This window comes from Mustela erminea, chromosome 5 (assembly GCF_009829155.1).
Source record: "Mustela erminea isolate mMusErm1 chromosome 5, mMusErm1.Pri, whole genome shotgun sequence".
Lineage (NCBI taxonomy): Eukaryota > Metazoa > Chordata > Mammalia > Carnivora > Mustelidae > Mustela > Mustela erminea.
This window is the reverse complement of record NC_045618.1, coordinates 75,986,991-75,998,906: the sequence shown is the minus strand read 5'-3', so window position 1 is coordinate 75,998,906 and position 11,916 is coordinate 75,986,991. Positions and strand designations below refer to the sequence as shown.

The following is an 11,916-nucleotide window of genomic DNA, read 5'->3' as shown; positions in this document are numbered from 1 at the left end:
GCCATAGGAGGCATTATTAAGGATCTTGAGATGCTGAGCCTTCAGAAAAAAGAAAATTAGAAGGAAGACTGGATAGTAGTTTTCAAATATTCGGACAATGGAGAGGCAGAACTTGCATCTATGATGAATTGTTGGACAATTCAAAGAAGCAGATTTCGGTTTAATACTGTGTGATCAGAAATTCTTCCCTGGGAGTTACAGCACCCTCCCCCAGCCCATCTTTGGAAGTATTCACATGTGAGGAAGATTGCTATGGTTAGGGATGCCATAGAAGGAGTTACAGACTACCTGCAAGGGGCTCGCCTACTCTCGTTCTTATGTTGACTCAGAACTCTAGGGTTACTATTCCAGTCACAGAGCACTTATTTTTAAAAGTCACATTTTTTTGGACACTGGCTGAAAGAGAACTTTTTATTACTTTTAGGTGCAGAAACTTCAACAGTGCCCACTCAACCCAGTTTGGTGGCCAGTTCTTTAGCCTTTGCTTTTTCCAACTTGTCAATGCAAGCCACTGACTTTGGACCCAGAACATTGCCTCCCCAGTGGCGGGAGATCTCATAAAAATATGGAATGCTTCACAAATTTGCATATCATCCTTGCGCAGGGGCCACGCTAATCTCTGTATCATTCCAATTTTAGTATCTGTGTTGCCAAAGCAAGCCCCAAAGTTGCACTTTTAAAAAGTTCAAATAAATATATCAGTTTGGAAGTCAAGTACCCAGCTGGAGTGAACAAATTCGAACACTGTAGGAACATCTAAAATGTGAAGAAATGATGAGTATGAGAATTCTGATAATTAAGCAGGTTGTGCCCTGAAGAAACTCAGTGTGAATATGTAGAATAGTAATCAGTAGAATGTGGAGTTATAAAAAGCAGTGAGACGAGATGACCCATTCTAGTGCCTCGAGAAAGAGATAATCAGTCACGTAGAGGAAATCGAACAATGGAGTCCAGATTACCCTGACCACACTGTTCTCTGTTTCAGACTCCTTCAGGATGGGAGAGCAGGCAGAACCTTCCTTCTACGTTTTGGGCAGGAAGTAGTGGGAGATATATGAGCCCCAACGAAAAAGAAACTCCCTTTCCTACTTATTAGTGCCTGAAATAATTCCTTCAGTGTCACCCTTGGAGGAAGAATAGGGAGAGAAAGAGGAGGAGCATAGACCAGAAATGCCAAGACAACTTCACCGTTTTAACATGTTCAGACCTCTGCTCCCTTTGATGACAATGGCAGTTCAGGAGGTCAGAGGTGGGCTTGTCCATTGAGCTATGCCCTAGATGGACAGGCAACAGGGGTGGTCTGTTTCTTAACAATTGTGAGCAAATATAGACCATAGTAAAAACAGAACTGCCTCCAAAATACTGTTCTTTCCTCCTTGCGTGTTACGTCTCCTATGCCTGAAAAGTTCTCCCGTGAAATGGACTTGCCATCCCCGGGTGGTCACTCTCCCATCTGCAGAGGTCCTCCTCCTCTGTCCTGGCCTTCCTCTCCTTTGTTAGCTTGTGCCCTTGAAGCAACAACAGCTGGAGGGACCAATTTAATTCCAGCGCCCTCTGCTGGCCCTGCGGAAGGGCAAGACACCTTAAACTAGATCAGTAGTTGCCAAATTTCTCACTACCAGGAAGACATTTTATTTTTTTATTATTTTATTAACCTCAGGGATGCCCCACCACTACACACACACACAATTTTGAAGCTGATCTTTCAGGAAAACTCCACCTGCTTAATAATTATTAATTTGTTTACCAAGTTTCATGTATCAAACTCATGGGAAACTGCCTATCAGAACCTGTAGTCAATACGCAATCACTAAGTATACGACACAAATGTTATTTATTTCTAATCACACATAAGCATTCACCTTTTACCTAGCCTGTAAACCTTATTGAGGCTGAGTGTGCAGGTTTGTTAACATATCTCTGTGAGGCTTGTTAACATACTGCAGATAACTTAAGACCTGGCTCCTAACTGGAGATCCAAGGGCCCCAGACTTGGAACCACCGAATTAGAATACCTCAGCATCTAAACAATAGGCATATTTCTGAGAAATTCTTAATTTACTAGTGAGCACTTCTGGATGACGGCTGAATGTTTTCTGCCACTTGGATATAATTCTTCAGATTACTTCGGTCTGTTAACTGGTCATATAGTAAGCTAAAAGGTTAATAGAGCACCCAGAGTTGTACATATCCAAGCTGAGCTTTCGGGTACCAGTTCGTGTTAGCAATGAGTAGCTGGACAGGAGTAGCAATGATGGAGAGCCATACATCTGGGAGATGGGAGGGATGTGTGGCTAGGGACATCTGAAATCCAGTTCTCAGCTGGCTTCTTGTCTCAGTACCCCAGCAATCTCAACCCCATCAAAGTATGATGAGTAGAAGTCCATGAGTAGAGAAAGCTGGTATATTCACAGGAGAAAAGAGAGGAAGATAGAGAAACATGGTGGACTCAACACGGTGTGTGGGATGCAGCCTGAGTGGAGAAAGGCAGGAGAGTAGAGAAGTCCAGAAGTAGAATAGACAAGGGGTACTTTAAGGGCAGGGCTGGATTTTGTCCATTATTTTAACCCTCATAACTGACACAATGCCTGGCCAACAAGATGCTCTCAAATATATATTGAATTTGTATAGGTATTACACTTACCAATTCTAGAAATGTTTTTAGGTAGGTGGAAAGCCCCACCAGTGACTAAGATAATTACCCAAGGGTAGCTGTTTCCATGGTAGAACTGAGTTTGCTGTTTTGTTGCAAAATTTTGTACAGAAAAGATTACATCTTTAAAAAAAAAAAATGAGTGTATCTCAGAATGATTTTCAGTGTTTGATTTTTTTCTTTTAAAGTAAAGTAAAAGTAAAAGCTCCAGGACAATTTGCTTTGCAACGGATGTTGTCATAGAGCTGATGGGGACTGCCTGTCCTTGCAAAGAGCAGTCAGGTTTACACTTGCATTCATTTCCTTGGGGCTATTTTGTGAATTAAACTTTTTCTTTTAAAGTAAAAGTATATTTTATTGTAATATAACACACAAATAGAAAAGTATATAACATGAACACAACTTTATAACCAGCACTTAGATCAAGAAATGGACCATCTTGGTATCTTAGACGCCCTGGTGCTATCTCCTTCCTGTCAGCATCTGGCCCCCATTCCTCATCCTGACTTCTAACACCATAAATTAGTCTTGCCTATTTTTGATGGTGGCTATACTCTTATGTGCGGATTCTTTGGCTTAACATTATTTTTGTGAAGGTAATTCACCTTCTTAGCAGCAGTCTGTTCATTCTCATTGCTGTATTTTATTTATAAATATGCTACCATTTTTAATTGACTTTTATGATGGGTTACTTCCGGGTTTTTACTACTCTGAAGAGAGTGGACACGAGGTCTCGCATGAGTTTCCTCTGTGCACGCATGCGCATTTTGCTTGGGCGCACATGCGTGGTAGACCTGCTGGATCGCGAGGTGTGTGTATGACTAGCTTTTGCAGGTACTTCCCAAGAGTTTCAAAGAGTGTGCCGATTTTGTGTTAGTTCTTATGCAAAGCTAGATGCCAGGGATGTTCAGAGGGGAGAAAGATGAGGAGTAGGGAGATTATCCCTAGGCCTATAATTTGAAACCTAAAGGAAGGAAGAAGACAAAATAATCCTTGAAAGGACAGTCCCCGTCAGTCATCAGCTCGTCATCGGTGACCGGAAGCCTGCTTCCCCAGAATGAGAAAGAAGGCAGAATAATAATACAAAAGGTAGAAGAAAAGAAGAAAAGGAAAAAGATCCAGTTCAGAATGGATGCTCACCGTGAATACCAAGGCACTGCTAATGATTTTTACCTTCATAAAAATGACACCGCAGTACCCCCAAAGCCCTGACTCTGATAGGGCAGATTGGACCCAAAATGCAACAAAATTTGCTCTAGATTATACATTTGTGTTTATCACAAAATTTCCTGAACTTGCTTGGGGCTTTTTAAGTACATAAGGTTATTAATCAGGACAGTTCCTCTTTATTAATTTAGGAATAAGACCTCTCACCATTGCTTATATTCACAGGAATAAATATAAAACCTTACCGTTGAGTTTTTCCAGAAGATTTTTGTAGAAAGTTTTATTTGCAAGTAAGTAAGTCAAAGTAGAAATGCAAGATGCTATCAGATAGGAGGATCCAATTTTCCACTTAAATGTGTTTGTCCCTCTTTCAGCTGGATTTGGGGCTTTCCTCTGAAAGTCTCAGGAAGCTCAATTGAGTGACTCAGAACCAACCCAGTCTGTGAGACTTGGCTAGCAAAAGGCACAGCATTGCAAAGAGGAATGTAATGTTCTATTTACAAAAGGAATTTGATTGCTAATTATGAATCCCTATAAGCTCTATGAAATTCATATTTCTCTCTTTGCAATTCAGAAATGAATCCTATGGTAGTTCTGGTCTCTTGCCAGCTGAGGTTCTCTCTGACACCTTGTAATGACAGACAGTTCCCACCTGAGTGCTGACCCCTCCATACCAACCTTCTCTCAAATTGATTTTCAGCTCCAGGACGATTTGCTTCGCAGCGGATGTTGTCATAGAGCTGATGTGGACTGCCTGTCCTCGCAAAGAGCAGTCAGGTTTACACTTGCATTCATTTCCTTGGGGCTATTTTGTGAATTAAACTTGGCACAGCCCTGCCTGTTTCCTTTTGATCTGACTGCTGGACAAGGAGTTCAGTTCATTTACTGCCTCTCCAGCAACCATGTCCAAGAGTATTATCCAGTAGGAGGTCAAAGGAAGCTGCCACTATCAGTGGCCAACAGGCACACTTGAAAATTCATGAACAATTTGTAAAAAGGCAGGAGTTCTCTCCCCAGCGCTTTAACTGCCCCACCACTGAGATGCTGGCTGTGCCCATACAAACAGGGGAAATCAATTCAGGCCAAAATTTCAGTAGTGGCTGCAAGGCACCATGAGGATCTAGAAGCTTCTGATTAGCTTCCAAATAATACCCAAGGGCGCAAAGAACAGGCATTACTAAGATTTAGCTGGTCTGATACCTAAATCAATTTGTTTGCATGCTCTTAGGTGTGAACATTCACCTTATGGACTGTCGTATGCATGAATGGGCATTTGCAAATCACCTTCTACCCTGCCCCTTGGAAACTTCTAGAGTTGTCCCCCTAATCAAGAAGTGACATGGTTCTAAGTAAACACCATCTAGGGGCAATTTAAGAAATTATGTATCTGGAGGTACCTGGGTGGCTCAGTTGGTTAGGCATCTGCCTTCAGCTTGGGTCATGGTCCTGGGGTTCTGGGACCAAGTCCTGTGTCAGGCTCCCTGCTCAGCGAGGAGTCTGATTCTCCCTCTCTCTCTGCTCCTCCCCCTGCTTGTGTGTGCTTGCTCGCTCACTCGCTCTCTCTTGCTCTCAAATAAATAAGTCCTTTTAAAAGATTTTATTTATTTATTTGGGGGAGAGAGAGAGAATGAGAGGAGAGAGGTCAGAATCAGACTCCCTGCTGAGCAAGGACCCTGATGTGGGACTTGATCCCAGGACCCCGGGATCATGACCTGAGCTGAAGGCAGAGGCTTTAACCCACTGAGCCACCCAGGTGCGCCATAAATAGTCTTTTTGAAAAAAGCATTTATTATCTATCTCATTCAACCAAATTTTCTTTCTCTTCTTTTGTAAATTTCTTCTGGCGTTTGCCCTTGCCACCTCCCCAATTCCCAGCTTTCAGACTCAGTTACTTCTATCTACACAACTCCATTTGTCACATCAACACACACACACACACACACACACATACACTTTATCCTAATCCCTCCTTCTGCTCTTTCCTTCAACCAGAGCCTGGTTACCTTGGGGAATCATTTTCCCCCTCTTAAAAAGCACTTTCTCTGGGTGGGGGCTGTGGGGGAGGCATCAATTACTTAAAAGTCCCTTGTAAAGGGAATTTCTCTGTAAAGAAAAGAAAAGAAAACTACCCTGAAGGCATCAGTGTCATCAAATTCTAGAACACTGGAAACGGCCTAGAAATCCTGTCCAGGATTTTATCCTTCTCTTCTACCCCTCGTTCTTTCTTGTGTTTGGCTGAATGACAAGTGCTGCAATAGTAATACTTCCACGGCAATTGTATATATATAGTATTTCGTTGTAAATGTACAGACAAATTATGGATTAAACGCCCCTGTGGACTACGCGGAGGCCCAATCTCTGTAGATAAGATGACTTTCTGTTTTATTTTTAGACATGGTCTCCAGCGGCTAGCTCACAATACCCCCCAGCCACCCCAAGAGACAGGACTCCAGTGTCTTCACTGTAGTGGAAATTTGCTTTCCTGGGCTTCTTGAGACTTGCCCACCTTGTCTGCCCAGAGGCAAAGCCAGTGGTGCCTTCCCGGGACTCATGCTGGGGTGTATTGTATTAAAGATTCTTGATCAGTTTTGCTCTTTTCAGGTTTTCTGAAGTTTTACATTGGTATTTTGATTGAAATAGGTCAATTCTGGAAACAAGTGGGAAAACTTGTTAACTTTACAAATTTTGTTTCTCATCCAGAAACATTCCTTTTCATTCATTAAAGTATTCTATTCCTGAGTAAGTTTTTCTGATTTTCCTCACGTAAGTTCTATACAATTTTGCTATTATAGTTTTCTCATTGTATTTTTCTAGGTGGCTATTGCTCTTCCACAGGAAAGTTATTTTTAATTATCTGTTTGTGAAAATAACCACCTCACTGAATGCTCTTCGTTTTCAATAATTTCTCTGTTCTATTATGATTTGTGGTTCAAAATTGTATCACCTACAAATTAAAAAAAGAAAAAAATGACTTTCAAGATTTTTAAGTTCTCAACAACTGAGAATAAAGGAAGTTTTGTAAATCTATCAGTGTAACATGTTTATAAATTAACAATAGACTGTAAAAAGGTTTTTTTTTTTGGATTGTAAAAAATTTCTTTTTTTTATTTTTTAATTTTATTTATTCCTTTGACAGAGACAGATCAGAAGTGGGCAGAGAGGAAGGCAGAGAGAGGAGGAAGCAGGCTCCCTGCCGAGCAGAGAGCCCGATGCGGGACTCGATCCCAGGACCCTGAGATCATGACCTGAGCTGAAAGCAGAGGCTTTAACCCACTGAGCCACCCAGGCACCTGGATTGTAAAAAATTTCTGATCTGGATTTCTTTCTAGGTGTCAACCTTGATGAATCTTGCCATGACTTTTGGCCTCCTTACTTAGCTTCATCCATCTTGAAGGTGGGCCTCAGTGCTGGGCCAGCTCACACAGAATCCTGTGGACAGTCCTGCTAGATGACGTCTGTTTCTAGGTTGTCCATGTTAATGACTATAATGCCTGACTCTGACCCAGTTTTGTGTTAGGAGAAACGTTAAGGGACCAATCCACTGGGAAAAGATTCAATGATACACAAAAGCCTGCGCTTAACTACCCTTGTATTTTACCTTCTTCCCTAGGGCTGTATCCTCATCTGAACTCCAACAGTTAATCTCAGGAAGTGGCACGGTTTGGCTGAAATTATGAGAATAAAGAATGTATTGACATGTAGAGAATTTAATCTTAGAGACCCAAAGGCTATAAAAAGAAAAGAAATTGTGTTAATCACAAAAATGTGGTCATAGAAGGGGAGATGTACATCTTTGCAATCACAAAACTTAGAAATCAGGTTGAAGATGCTTTCTAGCTGTTTGCTTCTATCCAGTTGGGAAAACGCCTTCCATTTGAGATCTCTCCCAAGCGAGGCTGACTCTTGATTATCTGTGATCATGAATGGGTAGTAGGATAGTCTTTTGCCATAGACAATCCAAATGTTGATATGAGCCACTACTTTTGGAAGCACATTTGGTTGTAACAGACAATGTCAGGAACTAACCTGAATCTTTGTCGCTTCTTGTTCTTGACTCGTTTCTGATGGAGAGCCTCCAGCTTATAACGTGAATAATATTCTTTTCCTTGATTCTATTTCAACAAATGAATTCATGGCATTGGAGCCATATAGGAACACGGTGACAACATCCAGACAGCAGAACTTCAGAAATAATTTATTGGCCAGACCTAGAAGACCACCTATCCTATGATCCATTTATATCAAACTCTAGAAGACAGAGAGCATATCAGTGAGTCCTGTGGACTGTGGGTGGAGAGGATTTCAAAGACACACAAGGGAAAGGTGTTTTGCTTTGTTTTATTTTAAGATTTCATTCATTTACTTGAGATAGTGGGAGAGAACACAAGCAGGTCTGGCTTTTGAGATTCATCTAGGTTGTGGCACATAGCGGCGTATTTTTATATCTCAGTAATATTATTGTATGAATAAACCAAAATTTGTCCAACTACCGATAGCTAATGGCTATTTGGGTAGTAGTTTCAAGATTGGGACAATTTTAAAAATACACATAAGTCTTCCTATGAACACATTTTTTTTAATTCTCTTGGATAAACACCTGGAAGTAGAATTTCGTGCCCATATTGTAAGGATATATTTAACTATTTAAGAAACTGCCTGACTGTTTTTTAAAGAGGCTGTGGGATTTTTCAGTTTCTAGAAGCTGAAGCTGCCTGCATTCTTTGGCCCATGACCCCTCCCTGCATGTTGTACCATCTTATTTCTACCATCATTAGTCGAACCCTGACCCTTCTGTCCCCTCTACTTAGGATGCTTGTGATTACAATGGGCTCACTCCAATATTCCAAGATAATCTCTCCAGTTCAAGAGCCTTAAAAAGTCACATCTGTGAAGTCCCTCTTACCCTGTGTAATAACAGATTCCCAGGTCATGGGCATCTTTGGACAACCAGTACTCAACCTACTGCAACAAAATTCAATTTCATTGTTTTTTTCTTTTTTTTTCCCTATTGTTTGTTCATTTTCTATTTTATAGATTTCCAGTGTTCTCTCTAGGGTTTCTTCCTTCTTTATGCAGGTTTATTTTGCTCTCTTTTTCTAGTTCCTTAAGGTAGAAGTTTAGATTTATTTGAAATATTTCTTCTTTTATATTAAAAGAATTATTATATTTAATGCCATACAGTTCCTTCAAAATACTGCTTTAAATTCACCCCCAAATTTTTCATATGTTGTCCTTTCAATTTCATTCACTTCAAAAACATTCATTTTCTGTGACACCTTCTTTAGCCCATATGTTATTTTTAAAAATATGCTTTTAACTTGGAATTTTTAAGATCTATTTCTCTTGTTGATTTCTTCTTTTCTCCTTCTCTCATTGATTTCTAATTAATTCCTAATTAGAAACGTATCTGCTAATTTACTTCTCTTGTGTAAATTTGAGCTTTTATATTTATGGAGACTTATGACTCAGAATCTTGATGACTATTTCATGTTTGAAAACGTGTTCTGAAAAGGGTGAATGTATTCTGCTGTTTTGAAATGATGTCGTCTATAAACATCAATTAGGTCAACTTGACTGATAATGCTTAAGATTTCTACATCTTCACTCATTTTCTGCCTATTTTTTTCTATTACTGGAAAAAGTGTGTTGAAATCTGCAACTATAATTGTGGATTTGTATCTTCTTTTAGCTGCGTGTGTGTGCTTCATGGATTTTGAATCTCTGTTGTTAGGTTCCTATCCATTTAGAATAGATACATCCTCTTGGTGAATTGACCACTCTATGATTGTATAATGCCCCTCTCTCTCCCAGGAAATGGTCCTCACTGAGTTCTCAAAATAGTGTAAGAGAGGACCTGAGGTTGTGTGGTTGGTCTAACACTCCATGGTTATGCCTGGCACATCATCTTAAAGCTAGAACCTCACGCATAAATGATCTTTAGAGCACATGAAATGAGCTTCTTCTTCTTTCTAAAGTCTTGTACTGTAGATTTGCAGCCAAGCAATAAAGAAATTATTCCATTCCCCATACCTAAAAACTGACATAAGAAAACAGTCTCTTATCCTTCTAATCAAAAGCTTGCCTCCACTCCTTACATTCATTGAACCCAATGCAATGCTCGCATGTTTGTAAGGGCAGAACTTGGTGCCTTGCCTGTGGAAAACCAGCTGCTTGCCTGTAGATAAAGCTGCCATTAGCTGCTAGGTTGAAATTCCCTTGGACTACGCTTCCTGAAAATCGAAGGCCTAAAACTGCCAGCCCAACCCCACCCAGCAGAGGACAATTGTGTAACTTTGGTGCAGTGCACCAAAGCCCTGTGAATCCCCCAAGTTAAAGAAAAAAAAAAATCAAGTGACCAGCGTTTATCCCACCAACGCCCTGAAGTCACTCAGTCAAAGCTTCATATTTTAGGCACCCCAAATTTGGACTGCTTCTCTGTCTCTCACAGTTTCTGAATTGTGCTCCAAATGCCGGGGGAAAGGATGCTCTGTATTGGACTCCCTCCAACACAATCACCCTCCCGTGCTGATGCTAATCATAACTGGTTACATGAAGTATGTAATAGGATTTCTTTTTCCTCACTGTCCAAAAACACACTGGTCTCAGTTTTGAGTGCGGTTTTTTGGGGGTGGTGCTCTGCCTCTGTCATCACTACTCTCATTCATGCCCCACCCCCAGCCAAGCCAGTCTCTTTTTCAGGTAGCTTCTGGCTGCCTCCACAATTGTGTCCAGGATCATTTTCTGCTTCCCATCCCTCCCTCACCCCAGATGACCCTCCTACTCTTTCCTGTGAAGGAAGGCATGGTGTCCACTTCTCCCCCAGTTCTTATTAATCTTTATGATGCCATGTACTATGTTTTGCTCCCCTCGGGGTCTTCCTTTTTAATCCCTAATTACCTAGTTTGGAATCAGACAATAGAAAACAAAAACAAATATTAACCATTTCTTTCTCTTTCCATCTGGATGTTCTGACAACCAGGGAGAAGGGTGCAGACATATAAAGAAGTAGGAAGAGCACAGAGATTAAGATTCAGGACCCAAGGTCAGCTGCTAGGTTGAAAGGTTCAGCACCCAGGTTTGCCCACACTGCCCACACTCACAATTCCACCAAACACCTGTCCCCGGACAGCACTCACACATGAGGAGGACCGTTAGCCATCTGCGTCTAGTCCAATGACAGTGCTGGTAGTTAACTAAGTTAGGAGGTTTTACAAATGAATGCCCTATGACTGGAAGAGGTTAAGTTGCAGGTCCAAGACACTGCTTTTCAGAAGCATGGCTGGGACACAACTCCGGGCTGCTGAACCCACTGCCCCCACCACCTTGGGGGCCACCTGGAAGGACTGGTGGGCAACCAGCTCAGAGCAACATGGGGATGCAGGGCAGAGGCAAAAGCAAGGAGGACACTCATGTCTAAAATGAAACTGCAGGAGGAGCAAGATAGCAGAGGAGTGGAGACCTAAATATCATCTGGTCCCAGGAGTTCAGCTAGTTATCAAACCATCCTGAACCTACAAACTCAACAGGAGATTGAAGAGAAGAAGAGCAGCAATTCTAGGAACAGAAAATTGACTACTTTCCAGAAGGTAGGACGTGTGGAGAAGTGAATCTGAAGCAATGGGAAGATAGACCATGGAGGAAAGGGCCAGCTCCCAGCAAGTGAGAGGGCAATGAAGCACAAAATCAGAACTTTTAGAGGTCTCCTCCACTAGGGATATCATTCCAGAGGCTAAGAAGGGGTAGAGGCCTCATGGTGACAGTGTGATCTCAGGACCCACAGAGTCATAAAAAGACCGGGGGGCCCAAGTGTGGCAGAGCTCCCAGGTATTGGAGTGGGGAAGCTCGCTGCAGAGACCAGGCCAAGGAGTGAGCTCTCAGCTTGGGGTAACCTTAAACCACGATTGGTGGCATAGCTGGGCCACTGCTCTTTGAGCACAGACCCCACAACTGGCAGATCCGGGGAGACTCACCTTCCACCTCTGGGAGGAGCAACACGGGAGCGCTGCAGGAGTCTGCTGGATTTGGAGACTCCAAACAGGGTTGTGCACCAGAGATAGAAACACCTGGTCACAGGCCAGGTGAGCATGGAGTGCGGT

At 41.8% G+C, this 11,916-nt stretch overlaps 1 non-coding gene across 1 annotated transcript; it reads right to left on the bottom strand.

Moving 5' to 3' along the window:
- Window positions 1-559: 559 nt before the first annotated feature.
- Window positions 560-661, bottom strand: LOC116592133. The gene has a single exon (XR_004286325.1). It is a non-coding gene; the product is annotated as a U6 spliceosomal RNA (small nuclear RNA).
- Between the last annotated feature and the right edge of the window lie 11,255 nt (window positions 662-11,916).